At 35.7% G+C, this 17,562-nt stretch overlaps 1 protein-coding gene across 6 annotated transcripts in view; it reads right to left on the bottom strand.

Moving 5' to 3' along the window:
- Positions 1-17,562, bottom strand: part of LARP4 (La ribonucleoprotein 4) — a 191,731-nt gene that overhangs the window by 46,874 nt on the left and 127,295 nt on the right. The window lies entirely within an intron of this gene.

Genomic DNA, 17,562 nt, shown 5'->3' with positions numbered 1-17,562 from the left:
GATGACTCAGTAAGTAGACAGAGCATGCAACTCTTGATCTTGGGGTCATGAGTTCAAGCCTCATGTTGGATGTATAGATTACTTAAAAATAAAATCTTAAAAAAAAAAAAAACCAACAAAACAGCAATCTGCCTTAGATTGTGCTTTTCCATTTGTTCTGAATGTGTATATTCTTAATGTCCACAACATAACTAATTGCCATTTAAAGTAATCTTCTGCATACATCATTTAATCACAGACACACAGAGGTAAAAAGCAGAAACGCATCATGGTGTGGGAAATGGAGAAGAGTATTCAAAAGGTAAAGGAAGACGAAGCAAGCAGGATGTACAAATATATTTCTTTTATGTTGTTAAACCAAACAACAGGACTTGATCCTTCTCAAGTGCATTAATGACCTTTCAGAAAGTTTACACCCTGTCCAGAAAATTACTTTTAACTGTCCTCTCAGCGTTAGGCCTCTCCCTGGATGGCAGGCACCAGAAGGTAGATTCAAAGGGCAAAGAATTAATTATTCAAGTTTATGACCTGCAGATACTGGGAATTCAGCTTTCATGAAAAATAACTGGCACACACTGAATTTATCATTTAAATTTGTCAGAAATTCTGTCTACCTGGAGGGAGTTCTTACCACTGGCTCCGGCTCATGGGGTGGTTAAAAAAAAAAAAAAAAGGGCTTTAAGGCATCACCAACACTAAACATGGCAACCAAAGCAGGACTCTGGGTAGGCAGAACTGCAGAGCTCCCAGAGTTGCTAAGAAGACAGCTTTTGGGAGGCCTGACTATACTTCTGCAATTAATTATATCCCATGAAATTCCCCTGTAATCTTTTAATCTAACAAACCATTCTTTTACTTGAGTTTTAAGTTTCCATACTGTGCAATTAATATGCCCGACATGACTTATATGTAGGAACCAATAAAACACTGTTTCCTTGTTACAGCTTGCCATGTATTTTTTGATTGCTTCCTTTTACCAACTGAAACACAATTTGGGAAAAAGGGGAAAGCTCAGACACAATGTCCTTTTCCATGTCAAGGTTCATTCATCTCTTGGGAGCAAGGGCTGAGCCTTAAAATGGTGGTGGCAGTGGGCAGTATTTTATCGTTGACACTGTTTAGAACTGTCTGTTATAGGACAATAACAAGCATAGCCCTTTTAGTCAATTTTATTATTGTTTTAAAAATTCTCTACAGATAATATACCCCCTTTCTGCCTTTACTATGGCAGTACCCTCCCAGAACCTTACCTTTGGAGCTAATTTTGATTTAGTAATTTAGGTATAGCTTAATTTCTGACTGATGGCAGGAAAGAACCGTGAAGAGCTTGTGACAGCCTAGCTTTCCTGTCAGTGAACAGCATTTAATTGTATATTAAACACTTTAATAGAATAAAATGTATTTACAAACTTACCCTCCATCACCTTCCTCGATTCTGAGAATACCAGTGATGTATTCTCAGGAAATGGGAAATTTCCCAAGGAAATGGCAATTAATGAAGACTACAGTTTTCAGAAAGAGAAATCAAATTTCTGAGTCTTGATAAATTCAATGAAAAAGTAAAAAAATAAAGCAAGTGGGCCAAATACTAGAAATACCCCTCATTTATAGAATTATTATGCAGAGTAGTATGTGGCTTTAATAAAGCAAAATAGAATTATTTCAAGGTACTTAATAATTACTACCTAAACATAGAATGGTTGAGGCCCTAGAATCATACTCGAATTCAAAACCCAGCTCTGACATTAACAATTTTTTAAAAAATATTTTATTTATTTGACAGAAAGAGCGAGAGCATGTAAGCAGAGGGAGCAGCAGAGAGAGGGAGAAGCAGGCTCCCCACTGGGCAGGGAGCCTGATGTGGGGCCTGGGATCATGATCCAAGCTAAAGGCAGATGCTTAACTGACTGAGCCATCCAGGTGCCCCTCACAGTAACAATTGTATGATCATGGGAAAACCTAACTCATATCTCTCGATTTTTCACAACTATAAATTGTGGTAAGAACTAAAAAAAAAAAATTTTTTTTTTAAAGATTTTATTTATTTATGAGAGAGCGAGCAAAAGAGAGAGCAGGAGAGAGAAGCTGACTCCCCGCTGACCAGGGAGCCCAACATGAGGCTCAATCCCAGGACCCCACAATCATGACCTGAGCCAAAGGCAGATGCTTAACCCACTGAGCCACCCAGGAGCCCCAAGAACTAAATTATATTAATAATGGAAAAGCAATTAACACTCAGTATAATACTCCAAATCCTTTTTTATAAGGCACGTTGGTTTTGAACAGAAGGTAATCAACTGTCTCACTCTCAAAAGTATACTAACACAAACACTAATGCACTGTATCAAAATAATTGCAAGGTGAAGTTAAATGTAAACTATCACGTTATAGAAAGTTGGCTTTGAAGAAACAGGTACTAATCACAAAAGATAAACTGATGACTACAGAACAAAACTGCAACAAAAAAAACCAAAAAATACAGAAAGTTGGCTTTGAAGAAACAGGTACTCATCATAAAAGATAAACTGATTACTACAGAATAAAACAGCAACAAAAAAAAACCCCAAAAAATAAAGACTAGATAAATAAAATTCTAGAAAAAAAAACATATGCACACAAGTAGGAAAATAAAGTACCACTTAACACTTACTAGATTAGCAAAGCACTTAAAAATAATTCCCACATAGGCATAAAATTTGCAAACTCATTTTTTAAAAAGATTATTTATTTGAGAGAGAGAGAGAGAGAGAGACAGTGAGCACAAGCTGGGGTGTGGGGGGGGAATAGAGAGAGAAGCAGGCTCCCCACTGAGCAAGGAGCCCGATGTAGGGCTGGATCCCAGGACCCCAGGATCATGACCTGAGCCCAAGGCAGATGCTTAAAACTGACTAAGCCACCCAGGTGGCCTGCAAACTCATTCTTTAACAGAGACTGTATAAAAGGGTGCACCTCATATTCTCACATATTAGCATTATTTATAAGAGCCAACAAATGGAAATAACCCAAACGGATAAGGAATAAGGGAAACCATGACAGTCACTAGGTAAAGTATTACATAGCCATTTGGAATGATAAAGATACATCACCATATTTTACAAAATCTAAAGGGGTACTGTTATATCAAAGAAAAAAGTGCTGTTTATTAAACTATGACATCAAATATTGTAAGATGTATCCCAGTATCCAGAGAAATTACAATGTGCACATGGTAGGGTTGAAATATGAAAACATCAAAATGGAAAACGCTTTCACAAAATGAAGTGAAAAAAACCATAACCACCACAATAACAAAAGCAAGTATGTTAAGCAATTCTGTGGGCTAGGAATTAGTACTTATACTACTATCTCCCTTTTCCAGATTATCCTATAGGAGAAATAATATATCCAACTAAAGACATACAGAGATTAAGTACAAAGTTAGTATTAACCACAAATGATTACAGCTCACAGATGATCACAACTGCAAAAAAGTACATAAGCATGCATATGGGCTAGAGGGGAACATGATCTGCTACAATACTCAGATCAGGGATTTTTTCCTCTAATAAAGCATTCCACTGAAATATTACTTTAACTCCTGAGTCATAAAAAATATAAAACTTAAAAAACCTTTTTTCAAATTAGAGCATGAATGTTACACTGTGTAGTACATTAACATCGAAGACTATTTTATGCATTCTGTAATATACACTATTTTAGTTTTATACCAGTATGTATTAAATTTACATAAACATTGATGATTTTCTTTGAACATCATTCTTTCTCACATTTCACACCTTTCTTCTGGAATCACGTTCCTTCTTCTGCAAGGACATCATTCGCTTTTTTTTTTTAGTCAACTCTTAAGTTGTGGCTTCTCTGAAAATGCCTTTATTTTTACCTTCTACCTCTGCTGTATAAAGAACTCTTTTTTTTTTTTTTGTATAAAGAATTCTTACGAGGTACATTATTCCCTTTCAGCATATTAAAGATATCCCCACTACCTTCTGTTTTGTACAGAAGTTGCTGATCAGAAATTTCCCGTCACTCTAGCTGTCACTCTTAATCTCTTTCCTCAAATTTTGTCATTGGTGATTTGCAGTTTTACAATCATCAATTTAAGTGTGAAATTCTTCTTTATTTAATCTACTTGGGATTCACTGAGCTCTGAAATCTGATGATCAATTCTGTAAAATTCTCAGCCATTAGCTCTTCAAACTCTGCCTCTCCATCAACTAACTGCTCTATTACTTCCTTCTGGAATGCCAATAAAATGTTCATACCTTCTCATACTATGTTCCACCTCTCTTTGTATCAATCTCTCTTGTTTTCCATTTCTTTGTCTAAGAAATTACATTGAGTGATTTCTTAAGTTCTCTCTTTCAGTTCATCAATTCTCTCTTCATCTGTTTCTAAGATGAATTTAACTTGTCTACTAAGTTTCTAAGTTCTTTTTTAATAATTTTCATTTCCTAAATTTCTTTTTGGTTCTTTTATCAAATCTATCTGACCAATGCTTTGCTTTTCTTCCCCCCCCCCCCCGCTTCTTTTTAAAGAGAGGGAGAGAATCTTAAGCAGGCTCCACACCCAGCACGGGGCCTGATCTGGTGTTGGATCTCACAATCCTGAGATCATGACCTGAGCTGAAATCAAAGAGTCGGATACTTAACCTACTCAGCCACCCAGGCACCCCTGTTTTGTTTCTTGATCATCTTTTCAGTATCTTCATTCCTTTAAGCATATTAAATATTCTAATTTTATAGCCTGTATTTGATAATTACAGTATCTGCAATCTTTCAGGGTTTGCTTTTGTGATCTGTTGTTTCTGCTAAATCATGCTCATGATGACTTACATGCTTTATGATTTTATATTGTAAACCCATTTTCCTTGGAACTTTGTGGGAATTCTGAAGATTATGTTTAAAATATGCTCTTTAGCAGAGGATTTGTTTTCCCTCTGCTAGATGACTGCATACTAAAACTATCAATCTTGTATTCCTTTAATTTTTGACATGGTTTTCTTTTTGGTAACAACACATTGTGTGAATTTTCACTCTATTTTGGCAAAAAGAGCATCTGTGGTTAGAATTATTAGGGAAGATCACTGCCTCACCAATCCAGACCCAAAGTAAAACTGACAAGTTTCCTTTTCACTGGGAAAGTTTGCTTTCCCCCCCCTAGTTTACCTTGTGTCCTGTCTCTAAGCACTGCCAATTAAAACTAAAGCTCTGGGCCACTAAGAACCAACAGATGCATTAAGAGTAGCCCTGGGTTTATGACCTGCTTACCTTTTGGATGAGTATTATTTTTTATTAATTTTGGTCTGAAGATTTCATTTGCTTTCTTGACAGCTTAAAGCTCTGCTTAAAAAAAAACTTTAAAAAAAAAATCTTAACCAATATTTTCAGTTGTTTTCCAGAACATCTAATTCATAATATTTCTTAAAAAAAGAAGTATCAATATTGTCTCAATGAAGCTAAATTTAAAGTAATTCCAACAACTGAAAGACAAGTATAGTATAACAACAACAACAAAAAAAAACTAACTTTATTCTGCCTCCCAGTAATTATGCAATTACTGGCCCCAGTTTCTTCATTTTTAAAGACATAATGCTTACTTTACCAAAATTCCTTATAGTTTTTACACACCTTGGGCACCTAACTTTATACTGGTCATTATTTCCTCTCTCCCTCTTATTATTTGTACATGCCTTTTATTAAACTCTATAATAGTTTATTTAAATACATGTTCTAAAGCTAGGCAGTGGGCTCAAGGAAGGCAGGAACTAGGTCTTCCCATTCTATTTCAGCTATAACACAAACCAGGCTGAGAGTAGATCTTCAACTCTTCACTTGAATGAAATAGCAGAGGTATATGTGCAAAAAAAAAAGAATTTTTAGCACTTCACTTACTCTTCAGAGGTGCTACAAGATGAGAGTTGAGACAATCTTTTTTTTTTTTTTTCATGTGGACTGAGTTTAAAATGGAAGTCTAATGTTGAAGTGCTTCTTGGTTTTTGGTTTCAGAGCTGCTAAAGGCTTTTATAATAATACCAAAACCAGTAACAAAATGCCAAACCATGTAGGGGAGCAAAAGCATCTCTGAAAGTAGTGCCATTTGAATAATCACAGCAACATCTTAGTTTAGAGATATTAACTCACAATAGCATGTCGTACCAAAATTAACTAGCTCAGAGGAAACCAACTAGTTTTCTTACAGCACTAGGTAGCCACATTCCAACCCCAGATACCAAGGTATTATTTTAAAAATTTGGAGTTGCAATTTTAGAAAGCAACTCATCTTTACATTTGCCACTATGTAGACACATGAACAATGCCTGCTGTACCAAAAGAATCTTACCAAGGATTTTTATCAGTCAATATTTAGAATCCACTCTAAGTAAATTAACAGAAAGGTAATTTATTAAAGGATAGTGTCACTGCCACCATGTCACTGAAAGGGCTGAAAATGGTTGCAAAGATAACATCACCCAAAATAATGCTGAAGTGGCTTGATGAGGAAATCACTATGCCTGCCACCACCAAGCGCTAAATGCCAAAATTCGAATCCATTACCACTGCCAGGACCAAAGTCATTTCCTCATTAGAAACTTAACCTTGAAATCTCCACTTAAAGCTGACCATCTCTACTGCCACTCCTTCCTGCAAAATTGAAAGTTATGAATAGAACCCTCATTTCCTTACATTGTGTATTTTCAAGCAAAAGCGATCTGTGGGTGTGTCTGACTAGTGGCTCTTAATGTTATTTAAGATGCATCCATCTAGATACAAGAGCATCTGGGAATTTTGCCTGATTCACAATATGGTCATTTCTGCAAATATAGAAAGCTACTCAAAAATTGGGCGCTCCAAATATGACAAATATTCACTATAAGAGATTAAGATTAATATTTAAGATATAAAATGTATTATACCATATATATTTAATTTATAAACAATTACCCAAATATTGTGGGATTACAATGAAAAGTTTACCTTTTATTGATGGGATGCACTATTTTTTCTTTTTTTTTTTTAGTTTTTATTATTTTTTACAGATTTTATTTGAGAGAGAGAGAAAGAGAGCACGTGTGCAAGCGAAGTGCACATGAGTGGGGGCAGGTGGAGAATCTTGAGCACAATCCATGCAGAGTGTGAGCCCAGCACAGGGCTCAATCTCATGACCCTGAGATCATGACCTGAGCTGAAACCAAGAGTCAGATGCTTAACCAACTGAGCCACCCAGGCGCCCTGAGTTTTGTTTTTTTTTTTAAGATTTTATTTATTTATTTGACACAGATAGAGACAGCCAGCGAGAGAGGGAACACAAGCAGGGGAAGTGGTAGAGGAAGAAGCAGGCTCATAGCGGAGGAGCCTGATGTGGGGCTCGATCCCGCAACATTGGGATCACGCCCTGAGCCGAAGGCAGACGCCTAACCGTTGCTGTGCCACCCAGGCGCCCCCCTGAGTTTTTAATTTTCATTCCAGTATAGTCAACATACAGCGTTGTATTAGTTTCAGGTGCACAATATAGTAATTCAATAATCCTATATATTCTCAGTGCTCATCATGATAAATATCCCCATCACCTATTTCACCCAACCTCTCCCATCAGTTTGGTAACTTATCAGTTTGTTCTCTGTATTTAAATAATGAGAACAGTATTTGTGACCATGAAGTTTCAATGTTTCATTATGACATTTTTATAATCAGAAGTGTTTAAAAATATTCAAACTCATCATTCCTAGGTGAGAGCAGAAATTGACAAAATCAAGGAACCAAAAATGACAGATTTTCTTACAAGTGATTTTAGAAGTTGCTATTTTGTGTCAGGAGTCAGCTACTCCTTCGGAGACCACACATAATTACTCAAAGCTCAACCTCTGGTAGACTTCCCAATTTAGTCAAACGAATTATTATAATCTCCATATAGCTTAAGATATAAAGAGTGATATCCCTATGTGTTTAATACAATTCAAAGAAATATGCTCCAAAGAAATCAGGTTAGATTTTAAATAGAGTAGAGATTATAAAAACCAAATGCATTTCAGTGCAAGTGGTGATGGGGAAAAGCCCACCTCACTTCAGAGGCAAGAAGAGACTGAGATCAGGGGCCAGAGTCAGGAGTGATGGGGCTGTTGCTCAGATAGTGCCAAGAAATTCCTGGTGAGCTCAGGTGTTATCCTATCACACAGCAATTAATTTTTGATATTGAGAAAGAAAGCTTGTCCTTCTTTTACTGAGAACTAAGTACTTGACAGGACTGTGTTGGCACAATGGCTGTTATGTGCTTTCTACCCACCTCCTGGAATGCCGGAGCTTCCTACCTTCTGAGGCACTAATGGTTTGCCCATGCAAAGGATAGAAAAAAACCAACTCAGTAACTAAAGGACCAGAGCCCATTTCTGCAAACTTGGGGGTCAGCCAGAAGTTGGTCAAAAGCCCCCAAATCACTACTGCTTCTACCACTGAAGTAAAGAGATATAAAAAGTTCGTGACAGCCTGATGCCTTCCTGTGTTGTCTGAAGTCAGGATGCAGGACTTTGGCATACAGCACTCCCAAAGTATTGCTAATGGATGTTCCCTTTGACCCAGCCCACTGATATTTCTCACTCCAAGAACACCAAGCTTGCCCCAGGAAAAGGGGATGCACTATTTCATTAAGTATTTAATAATAAATCAAGATAATTAATTAGATGCCTTTCAGCAGCATACTATCCATAAATCTGATGTGTCCCTTGCTAATGGTACCAAGAATAATCATAGTGTAAAGTCTATGGCATATAGACAAGCAGTACTCCTAGCGATATTTATATTTTGCACCAGACTAGTTAAGAGTATACACTCTGAAAGCCATTAATGTACACAAAAACACATATATAAGGATGTATATTGCAGCACTGATTCCTTAAGCGGAACCCTAAAAAAAAATAAAAATCTCTATCTATAGGTAAATGTAAATAAAATGTAGTATACTTTCTAACAGGAATACTATAAAAGTTAAGGGGAAAAAAGGGATAGGCCTATATATACTAACAGCGAAAAAAAATCAAGCTGCAAAACAAGCACTGTTTTATCATTTATGTTAAACATAAAATCACTGTACAGATTAAGTATGTAAAAACAGAAAAGGTCTGAAAGTTTACAACACCAACCTTATTAACAACAGAGCTATAAATTACTAAGATACTTACCAAAGAGGGAAAATGTACAAAGAACAAGCAGGAATAGTTAACTACAAAATATCATTTTTACCCACTGAACTACTTAATGTCATTTTGACAAGTATAAAAGGACACTATGAGTTCAGTGTTGTAATTCATATAATTTTTCTAAGAGTTAGCAATGTTTATCAGTACCCTTAAAATGATGCATTCTTTTAAAAATAGAATTACCAGGGGTTCCTGGGTGGCTCAGTCAGTTAAGTGTCTGCCTTTGGCTCAGATTGTGATCCCTGGGATTAACCCTCCATGGGCTCCCGTCTCAGCGGGGAGTCTGCTTCTCCCTCTGCTCCCCCCAACTTGTGCATACGTGGACTCACGCGCACGCACGCTCTCTCTCTCAAATAAATAAAATCTTAAAAAAATAAATAATAAGAAATAGAATTATCATATGATCCAGTAATTTCACTACTGGGTATTTACCCAAAGAAAAAGAAGACTAGTATTTGAAAGATGTACTCCTATGTTTATTGCAGCATTACTTGCAACAGCCAAGATATGGAAGCAACCCAAGTGTCCATCCATAAATCAATGTATAAAGATGTGATCTATATACACAATGGAAATATTACTCAGCCATAAAAAAAGAATAAGATCTTGCCATCTGTGACAGCATGGATGGCCCAGAGAATATAACACTAAGTGAAGCCAGACAGAGAAAGATGAATATTAAGAAACAAAACAAACAGACAAAAAACTAGATACTTAAATACCGAGAACAAACTAGTTGCCAAAGGGAAGGTAGGTGGGAGGATAGGTGAAATAAAGGGGACTAAGAGTACATTTAATGTGATGAGCACTAAGTAATGTTAAAATTGCTGAATCATATCATACACCTGAAACTAACAGAACACTGTATGTTAATAATACTTCAATTAAAAAGCACTGGGAAAAAATAAACATTCTTTGATCCAGAAATCTACGTGTCAGATCTATTCGGAAGAGATATGCAAAACTATGTAAGTACAAGGATGTTCACCACACTGATTTCATAATAGTGAAAAATTAGAAACATCTAACTGCTATGGTCTAAATGTTTGTGTACCCCCAAATTCATATGTTGAAATCCTAATGCCCAATGTGATGGATCTGGAAGGTGGGACTTTTGGGAAGTGCTAAGTTAGAAGACTGAAGTCCTCATGAATGGATTAGTGCTCTTCTTAAAAAGATCCCAGTCCCCTAGCCCTTTCCACCATGTGAAGACACTGGCAAAAAGGCACTATGAACCAGAAAGCCCTTACCAAGTACCAAATCGGCTGACTCCATGATCCTGGACTTCCCAGAATTAAATTTCTGAATTTATAAGCTACCCGATCTGCGATATTGTTATAGCAGCCTGAATGGACTAAGACACCAACCACAGAGGATTTGTTCAATAACTATAGTCCAGCCATATAAAGAATATTCCAGAGCCTTAAAATTAGATTATATATAAAACTGGTAAAATCTGAGTAAGTTCTGTGGATTGTACCAATATCAATCTGCTAGTCTTTTACATCATACTATAGTTATGGCAAGGTGTTATTACTGAGGGAAACTGGGCATAAAACTACATGACACCATCCTGCACAGTTTTTTTTTGGCAACTTGTGAATCCGTAATTATTTCAAAATAAAATTTTTATAAATGGGGGAAATATTGTAGAAGGCATTGAAAGTGTTCATGGAAATGTGGGAAAAAAGCAAGTTGCTACCTTATTATAGAAATTTTAAATTTTGTGAAATAATGCACAACATAGAAAAGACTTGGAGAGACTAAAAAATCAGTGTTATGACTGGTTATCCGAGCAGTAGCATTTTTATTTTCATTTTTGTACTTTACTGTATTTTCATATAATTAACATCAATTGCTTTTAGAATCAGTAAATATATAATGAAATATTTAAGATCCAAATTAAAAGTCACATCAACTGGGTAAATCATTCCAGGCAAGTGATATAAAGACTACTGTCTTCAAAGAAGATAAGAAAAGCACAAACAAGCGAAAAGCCAATTCACAATTAATAAACATGGAAAAATGTTCAATCACACTAGTCACCAAAGAAATGAAAAATAAATCAATTACTTCATTTTAACCTATATGGTAAACTTCTATAAATTAGAATGCCGGATACTGACAAAGATGCAGTAAACTGGGCAACAATAAAAACTAACACTTTTGGAAAGCAATCTGTCAATACTGATATGTTGGTATGAAAAACTTTTAAAATGTCCACTCTTTGACCTACTGCAGTAAATTTTAACCGAAAAGCTTTATACTAGAGTGTCCTATATTGAATTACACCACATAAAGAAAAATTGGAAACTGAAACGTCCAACAAAGTTGTTTTTCTATGACAGTCTTTAAAATGACAAATAATGAACCTTACAAGACAGTTTAACTACAACAAAGGCTTATTTTTCTCATTTAAATTCTCAATAACCGTGTTCGATTCATTTTGTTTAGGGTTTAATGATGAATTCCATCAAAATCCTTATCTCTTCCACAGAACTAAAAGTAAGCCCCTGAGGCAACACAGTTACATAAAATATCTATTAAAGGATGTAAACTGTCCAAGTGCACTCTGAAACTATCTGCCAAAACCACCACAAAAATATTCAAATTGTCAGTCCATAAAACTGAGAGATCAATCACCACCTCTGTATCTAAGCGATATATGTCATCACCAAATAAGCCAAAAGTAGTCTTCATTATTGGTCCATTTTATGCCAGTTTCTATGTGGGGAGTGATGATGAAAGGAAAAAAGAGAAACATCAAGTTCTTGGTAAAACGATACCCTCTAGTCATAAAAGATAGCAGTTTTAAGGTAACAGAACCGTGTCAGGAAAAAAGTCATCGTGAATACGGTGAAACTATCTCTTTGGTCATATATAGCCATTGGTTTTACTTAACCTATTTACTATCAGAAACAGAAATCCCAAGCCACTTAACCCTACAAATGCTGAAAAACAAAGTGTATAAATTGATTAAAATTATCTGTCTCATGGCAAATCAATCATCCAGGTTTAATTTTTACATCTCCAATATTGAGAGGACCACCAAATAACAAGTACTTAAAAAAAAAAAAAAGACACAAAACAAACACCTGTCATTTCATCTAGGATAAAACTTCAGGGTTCTACTAGAAGATGTTTAGGGGTATTTCATGGAAAACAAAAATGAAAATTAAACTGGGAATTTTTCACCCATTCTGACAGAGAGTAACCTAACAACTAACACTAATGGAACACTTAATTCACCTTCATAACAACTTCAGTTAAATACTATCATCATCCACATTTTGCAGATAAGAAAAATGTTATTTTAGGGGAGCCTGGCTGGTGCGGTTGGTGGAGCATGTGACTCTTAATCTTGGGATTGTTTAGTTCCAGCCCCACAATGGGTGTAGAGATTACTTAAAAATACAATCTTGAAAAAAAAGAAAAAGAAAAAGAAAAGTTACTTTACCCAAAGGTAATGTGCCCAATGTCGAAAAGCTAATAAGGCAGAGGCAGGATTTGAATCTAGGCAGGAGAGTCTGCCAATACATTTGTACAGTGGTTCTTAAACACTACACTACAGTTACCTTACAAAAAAGTTTTAAGACAACCAGTTATTTGAAGAAGAAAAAAAAGACAACCAGTTACATACCATTTAAGGAATCTCCTCACCAAGCCAAATGGTCCCTAGCTCAGTTCTGCCTGGAGTGGCTAATAATCCAGAAAAAAATGGATATGCCACCAGATAACTAGGGTCCTCAGAGCAGAAGTCAATTCAGCTCTGCACTGATTTCTATCTCAGGGCCGAGGTAATTTTATATCCTAGGGCCAAAGCTAATTTTCAATTAAATAAAAAAAGATAATATTCATGGCAATTTATGCAATAAAATTTACCTTCTATCACAAGCACTTAAATCTTTATCTGAATTATTTTGTCAGCAAGGTCCGCAATGGCAATGGCCTTATGTATGGTTTACTGCTCTCTAGCACCTTGAACAGTGACTAGCACACAGGAGGCCAATAACATTTGTTGAATGAATCAATGGATGAACAAATGCTATATGAGAGTTTCTCAAACTTTACTGTGCGTAAGAATCATCTAGGGATCTTGCTAAAATGCAGATTCTGATTCAGCAGTTCAGGGACAGGGGCTGAGAGTATTCTAAGATGCCCTTGGGTAACTAAGTTTGGGGCTGGTCTACAGCTCACACTTTGAATAGCAAGGTAACTGGACCACCTGAAGTCATTTCCCCCAAATTCTTCAAACAGTCAAGAATCAGGATTCACTTACTCTCCACTGTGGAAGAAAACCTGAAGTTTATTAATCAATAAAGCTATTACTGCCGATCCTTCGGTATCAAAAGGAAAGACTTATATCCCCAAATTCCCACTACAACTCAGTCAGATGGCATCTGTTGACTGTTTAGAAACAAACAAACAAACAAAAAAAACCCAAAACAAAATAGGCTTCCATAGATTAGCAGTTTAGCTTTGGGGGTGGGGGGCATCAAGGATTACTCTGAAAATGTAATCAAAACTAGACTTCTCCCTAGAAAGTTCTATAGGAAATTCATGAACCCCCTCATCAAGATTAAAAACTCTATCGGTATTTGGCTTTTAAGTAATTTAAATAATCCTCAACATATTGAGTCATTTTACTCCAAACTGTCATCTGATAAAGCCAATGGCTAACTATACAAATGAAATTTTAAATTCTAACTTCAAATATCAGTATTAAATATCAAAATAATCCTTTTCAGAAATGTGTATAGTCAAGTCAGCAAGCCATTATTTTCAAATAAAAACAACCAGAAAACTAAGATGAGACTTATCTTTCCTAAGTGTATATGAAAGCAGCAGCTCACATGTAGTGTTTATTATGCACCATACGAAGTACTTTACGTTAACTGTCAATCTTCTTAACACCCTTATGTGACCTATTAATATTATCCTATGTTATTAGTATTATTCTTTTTTTTTTTTAAAGATTTTATTTATTCGACAGAGACAGAGACAGCCAGCGAGAGAGGGAACACAAGCAGGGGGAGTGGGAGAGGAAGAAGCAGGCTCATAGCGGAGGAGCCTGATGTGGGACTCGATCCCAGAACTCTGGGATCACGCCCTGAGCCGAAGGCAGACGCTTAACCGCTGTGCCACCCAGGCGCCCCTATTAGTATTATTCTTGATTTATACATAAGAAAACTGAGAAACAGAGGTGAAACAACTAGCTCAAGGTCATACAAATTGAAAGGAAACAGAGAAACAGAGGTGAAACAACTAGCTCAAGGTCATACAAATCGAAAGGGGCTGAGCCTTGGGGCGCCTGGGTGGCACAGCGGTTGGGGGTCTGCCTTCGGCTCAGGGCGTGATCCTCGCGTTGTGGGATCGAGCCCCACAGCGGGTTCCTCCGCTATGAGCCTGCTTCTTCCTCTCCCACCCCCCCTGCTTGTGTTCCCTCTCTCGCTGGCTGTCTCTATCTCTGTCGAATAAATAAATAAAATCTTTAAAAAAGGGGGGGGGCTGAGCCTGAACAATAGCCTGAACCCAGTGCACTGTTCTTAACCACTCTTTTGTGCAACCCTGTCTATAAATGTATCTTATCATAACTACTCAATCACTGCCCCATTTTTTTCCTTCACCTAACTCAAAAGACTAGAATAGTCCTATATTTCTCTTACCTTGCTTAACTGCAAATTTTTTTAAATTTCTAAAAATTTAATTTCTCATAGCTAATTCAACAACAAATAGTTCAGCACCAACTTATGTGCACTATGTTAGTGATTTGGGGAAAAATACTGCCGGTAAGTATACAGTCTCTTCTGAAAAACTAAAAGTTATCATACAAATCAGGACATGTTTGAGCATGAAACAGGATGGGACATCTGTTCCAGAAAACAGGTGTACACTCTTAACTATCTGGGACAAAATGGGAGGTATGATCCCACTAACCAATTTCGTAGTTTGCAGTATCTAGTGGTACGAAGTACTGGCCACCCATGTACAACACAAACCCTGGATTACTCCTGACTTTCTGTTTTGACACGGAAAATGCTTTTCTTTTCCCTCAATAATATATAAACCAAACAAAACTTAACTCCTCATCCTTGGAGTCTGGCTTTAAGTCTACAGTTCATATTCTATCCCTAGTAATATTCATCTAAAGTACTCCGAAAGAAAGAAAGAAAGAAAGAAAGAAAGAAAGAAAGAAAGAAAGAAAGAAAGAAAGAAAAGAAAAAAAAGAAAAAAGAACGAACAAACTCCTCTGTCTTTGATTTAGAGTCAGTCATTTATAAATACAGAGATATTTTCTGAACCAAAGTTTGCCTCAAAAGTTTGGCTCTATTACAAGAAACAGACAAGAGAAGACACATGAGTACGTAATATTCAAAAGCTTCTTTTTCTTACATTTACCTATATTTGCCCATTAGAAAAAATTTTCATCGTAAAAGAGGAAATATAAACCATCTATTTGCATTTTATTGTTTGTATTCCTTTAAATTTTGCATATAAATGAGTCTGTATTTTAACATACTGCAATCTTCATTCTTGCTGTAGAAGTTTTATTTGCCCAATTAAAAGTATACTCTTAAGCTATAAAAAATTTAATAAGGTAATTACCCGTTTGGCTTACCCAGAATCAGGGTAAATTAGTAACAAGGCTCAGATCAGAACTCAAAAAGGTATACAACTCTCTCTCTTTTCTTAAAGGTTATGTATCTCTTAAATCAGTGCTATCTCAGCAGTTTTTGCAATTACCAGTGCCATTATGATGTAGTTTTAATAAATCTTCCAAAAATGTTCAACAAATCAGGCACAAATTGCAGTCATTTTGGAAGGTTACTATTTATACACTGGACAATTTACATCACAATAACAGAGTTGCTATGATGATCAAACCGATAGTTGTCAGTTAAGCTCTTCTCTACACTGTGTTACAAGGCTTTGTACATAAACATCATAAACATCACCAACACAAACTCTGTCAGATTATTATTCCCAAATTACAGATAGGAACTTGAGGTTCCAAAAAGTTGTCACTTTAGTCTAAGGTCATACAACTAACATTTGAACCCAGGATTCCAAAATCCTTACAGAAAATCACAGTGCATAATGCAAAAGTTTATAATGCAGAAGTTTATAATGTTTTCAAGACTGGAAACCTTCCTCAAGAACTAAACATTAAAGAACACAAAATTTAAGCAAAATACAGAATATAGGAACAATAAAATAAAATGCTGTGAACACCTTCAGAGCTAAAGAGTCATTTTCCATTTTCACTTAAGGATCTTCGAAGAGGTTAAAAATCTTTTTAATGACTTCAGGATGATAGCTGGATTATAGTTTCTCAGCTTCCTCTACTTTCCGCTTCTCTGCAATATAGACTCAGACCCCATTTCAATTACAGGGTCAAAATCTTTTCTTAAGCTCCTAGGTAGAAAATCAAAATTATCGATTTGAAATCTTCATGACTACTATCAAGGATCATTACCATTAGCTGGGAAGTAATATGAAAGCAATACAGAGCTCCCTGATACCCCAAACAAACCCAAATTGATATATAATAGTTGAATATCAATAGTCCTAGCTTCTGGTTTTTCAGAAAACTAAACCAGTTCACCGTAATTTGAAGCACCATAAGGTACTTTTATGTTCATTTCTAAGCATTTTATTCTACTTTTCACATTTCAAAGGTAATTCCTACTTCATTCTCAGTCCATTGTATCTGAAAATATTTCTACTTGAAAATATTTTTATTTTTAAATTCTGCATCTACCTCCAATAAATATTCCAAAATCAAATTGTTCAGAAACCACTATTCATTTATTTATAATTTCTCTTGGCAATCATTTCACAATTTGTTCAGGCACTTTCTTCTTCTAAGTCATTTTTTTAAAAAATCATTTTCAGTCAGTGATATCTAATAACTTTTTAAATAAATAAATTATTTAAATTAATGGGGAAAAGCCAGTACTGTACCTGGAGTGAAAGACACAACATTATGATTACTATAATATAAATGATTTCAGATTCCAAGGTTAATCTAAAATTTAAAATGTTATTACCTAAAAAAGCAGAAAACTTCAGAAGTCAGATAAATTATTTTAAAAATTATGTAAGGGCTGGGGGAAGAAGGGACTGGGCAGCTATTGTTTAATGCATACAGTTTCAGTTTTGCAAGATGAAGAGTTCTGGATGTGGACGGACGGTGGTGATGTTGCACAGCAATGTAAATGTACTTAATAACCCTGAACTATTCACTTAAAAATGGTTTAGATCATTAAATTTCATGTTATCTATATTTTAAGTAATTAAGAAGAATTTTAAAAGTTATCTAAGAGTTATTAAATTAAAGCATCCTAGAGTGCATAAAAGTCATTGTTTCC

Source organism: Ursus americanus, chromosome 25, assembly GCF_024610735.1.
Source record: "Ursus americanus isolate L20-20 chromosome 25, mUrsAme1.1.p, whole genome shotgun sequence".
In the NCBI taxonomy this organism is placed as follows: Eukaryota; Metazoa; Chordata; class Mammalia; order Carnivora; family Ursidae; genus Ursus; species Ursus americanus.
This window is presented reverse-complemented; position numbering and strand designations above follow the sequence as displayed.